The sequence below is a fragment of the Pteropus vampyrus genome, unplaced genomic scaffold (assembly GCF_000151845.1).
Source record: "Pteropus vampyrus isolate Shadow unplaced genomic scaffold, Pvam_2.0 Scaffold49, whole genome shotgun sequence".
NCBI lineage: Eukaryota > Metazoa > Chordata > Mammalia > Chiroptera > Pteropodidae > Pteropus > Pteropus vampyrus.
Genome location: NW_011888830.1, coordinates 4,219,127 through 4,223,337, shown reverse-complemented (window position 1 = coordinate 4,223,337; position 4,211 = coordinate 4,219,127).

The window sequence follows — 4,211 nt, the reverse complement described above, 5'->3', positions numbered from 1 at the left end:
CTAGACTCCTTAAACCAAATGAATCAGAATTGCTCTAAATTAGAATCCATAAGAGATTCCTCTGACCCTACTTCTTCCCACTAATGTTTAAAACTGCTTTAAAATCCATTTTCAATACATCAGTTGGCTTAAGTATGGAATCTATATATTCTACCACCAAAATATACCCTTATCTCATTCATTCCTCTGTATATTTCTCGTCTTTTCTTAGTCACATGGCTAAAATAGCTATTTAATCTAATTTCATTTTCTACATTTATGTTTGACCTTGCTCATTCCAATCTATTCATTACACTGTGGTTCTGAACCGGGGACAGTTTGGCCCCTAGGTGACATTTGATCATGTCTGAATATATTTGGTTGTCACAGTTGGGAACATAGGGCTATTACTAGCGTTTAGTGGGTAGAAGCCAGGGATGCTGCTAAATATCCTACACTGCACAGGACAATACAACAAAGAATTATTCAGCTCAAAGTATCAATAGTGCTAAGGTGAGAGATCTTTACTGTACAGCGTCACATTTCTACCCTTTTTCTGTGTATATCCACTATATCAGTTTCTTTAAGTGGGACTGTCATAGTACCCTGGTTACCTTTGTTATACAACTTTTTGTGTAATATTGTTTTTAAAAACTGTTTCATAATCTGCCTTCCCCTCAAGAATATGAGCATTTGATGCCTAGCACCTACCATGATAATTTGTACATCGTAGTTGCTTATTAAATTTTAATGATTAGGTAGGCCAGACTCATCTGTATGTTATGTGTGGTTGTGTGTTTGGATAATTCAAAAGAAGCAATATATTAAATCAGCAGCTATGCAAATATTAATTGTATTACCCCTTCGAGGGCTTCACAAAATGCTGGGAAAATTCTCAAAAATATATTTCGTATTCCATTGAATTACTATAGGCTATCTTTCATAATAACTCAGAATGAACTACTGTGGGTGATAAGAATGTGATATATCTATTACTTTTTATATATGAACACAGTTCATCTCCATTGTAGATTGAAAACAATATGTCAAACCATTTTAGATCATTTCCAGTTAAGAGAGTCAGATCTGCCATAGGTCTAGTGAACAGCAAATAATAGAGTTAGAAAGAGCCCATCCGTCCCAGGCTGTTGAATGCCTTCGAGTGCAAGCAAGTCAGGTATTATTATTTTCATTTTTTAAATGATGTATCTGAGTCCACAATTATATCCTGGTCCAAATTCACAATGGTGATTGATACATTTCTAAGACAAGGTCTAAATCCAAAACCGTCATTTTATTTTTGTAGATCATCAAGGCAAATTTTTTTTTAAATAAGCTAATTATTTACTTCCCCCTTAACATTTTTTTCCCTCTCTTTGGCATACGATATGATATAGTACAACGATCACTGACTAGCATCAAAAACCCTTGAATATGAAAAGCAATTCTTACTGAGTGTCCTAGAGCAGAGATCAGCAAACTTTATTCTTTAAAGGGACAGACAGTAAATAATTTTGCCTTGTGGGGCATATAGCCTTTGTTGCAAATACTCAGTTCTTCCACTGGAGAGAGAAAACAACTATAGACAATGTGTAAACGGATGGGCATAGCTGTGTTCCAATACTAATTACAAAAAAAAAGTGGTGGGCAAATTTCAACCATAGGCCATAGTTTAGTGACCTCTGATGAAGAGCAAATTACTGTACCTTCTCATCTATAAATTGGAGGCACTAGAGCTTAACTCATAGGTTTGAAATAACTCAAAGTAACAGATAATGTAAGTAACATAACTATGAGATGATGTAACACATTATAGACATTAAATGTAGTTATCGTTATGATGGAGGCAAGGAAATTAATGTTTAAGCTGACTCATAAAATATTCTTTAGGCAAGTCTATGAGAGAGAGTTAATTATTTAAGTAACAAAAGACTGAGATTGTAAGGTAACCTCAGCTTTAATGATATTCATTTCAAAAGTTTTCTATTCAAAGCTCTATATCTTGAAGATTTAGTATAATTTTTCCCTACAAGAAGAATAAGGAAATTTGAAATTATTCTTCTAAGAAATTGCTACAGAAAGCAATTGGATTCTCTAAGTAATTTTCATCATTACAAAACAGAAAAAAAAGTGTAAGTTTATTTTATAAATTGTTCTCACTACTAGTAATTACTGAATGCTTCTTTAATGGCTCATAATGAATTCCGTGCATTTTCTAAGAATTATTTTGCTCTCAGAATTATGTGGATTAATTTATGTATATTTAATTTAAAAATTAGCATCACTTTGGGGATTTGTCTTTGTCCCCTCAACATTTTTTGAATAAATCAGCTAGCTTTTTGAAAAATGCATAAATATATAAAATACTCTTTAGCTCATTTGCTTTTGTAAATAAACAACATTTACAGATAATTGAACTTTTCTTGACTTGTTTGCCAAAATTTTAACGAAAATAAAATGCAATTGTGAGCAGATTACATGTCTAATACTTTGTTCTGTGCTTCTTTTATAAATTGTATGGTGTAAATACAAATCTATCTCAATTTAAATTTTAAAATATTTTCTCTTACCTCTCTTACATTAAACCAATGGATATTTTTCAAAGTAGATATCTTCTGAAATTGTAAAAAAGAACATAACCATTTTAAAGCATTCAACGATAAGCACCAGATATAAATACTACACAGTTTACTAATTTTATACAAGTGTCTATTTCCAAAAGACATCCACTAGATCAATCAAATTACATTGATTAGTGAGATATGCCAGTACTTCTAGTCTTATTTTAAGGATGAAGAATTGCTTTTTCATGAAATATAAGCTTTTATTAGATTTTCTGTTCATTAACATGAAAAAAATATAGATAGATAGATATAAACTTTTATTAGATTTTCTGTTCATTAGCATGGACAAATGTAGATAGATAGACAGATAGATAGATAGATTGATTGATTTAACTCTTGAGGATACTTTCAAAATCCTACGTATGTATGTATGTATGAAATTATATGATAATGATTTTCAGATTAAGAGTTTGTTCCTGTGAAGATTAATTTAACTAACTATGTACTATGGAAACAGATTGCCACCAAAATCATTTATATCTTAGCTGTATATTTCAGGAAAACAAGGATGGAGCAGCATAAATTTTTGGTTACCACTGTTGTACAAAAATAAGCTTACCTAAATTAAACAAAAAATCTTTAAAGTATGAGTGATTGGACATTGATTTTTGTGTCTATGTAATAGATCTACTTAATATCCTGTCCTCACATTCTTTCATTTCTCACATCTTGTACATTTGAAACTACCTGCAGATAGAACAATTCCATTCTGCCCTTTGTATTATGCAGAATCGAGTCAAGTGAAATGGAAGGAGTTCCAGGTATTCCTTAATTGTCCAACATCATCCTTCTTATAAGTCCTGTCTGAGTATCCGGTACACACCTGAGGAGATGGGTGAGCCACAAAGAGAAGTTGCCGTCCATGGAAATATCAACTTAAGCAAAGAATGTTTCTGGGGAAGTTTACTTACTGGAGGTAGCTTAGAGCCCACAGAGTCCAACAGTCTTTCTTAAAGTAAACAACCAAAAATAAATAAGCATATACTGTAGGATATTATAAAATGATTTTCAAAAATGCCAAAAGGTATTATATATGTTTCTCAACAGTTAAGGATTGTATTTCCTATAGATCCTATTTTACCTTCCCCATGTATGTTTATAAAGTAAGTGATCAAAAGTCTTAAAACTTACTCTACATTCAGTAATCTATTTTTATGGAAGTAAATTTTATTCAAGTAGAGAGTCTTCTTTGACGTCCATTTACATAAAAAAGCCCTCTAAATTACTAGTAAAAATAGAAAGACTTTTGCAAAAATAATAATTTACACATTATATTTAGCCGTTCCACAATTTCAGTCCTCCAGAAGTTGACAGTTTTATTATGTCTCAATAATTATTGACATCTTCTTTGCCACGAAGTTCTAGAAGGCATCATTTGCACTTATGATCCCTCCTTCAAAGGAGACAGTAATTCATCCAAAGTAATTTTGTTAAAGCATAAATTAAATAATCTAATTATTTTCTCAGTTACCTTTTTAATTCAAAGCTTATTTTGAATAACCTCTTCCAATAGACCCATATAATTTTTTTCTTTGAAGAACTTTAAGAAACTTTGATTGTAGAGTTTCTTCAAAACCCATTTAATGTTTTTTTATGAGCCTACTTTTT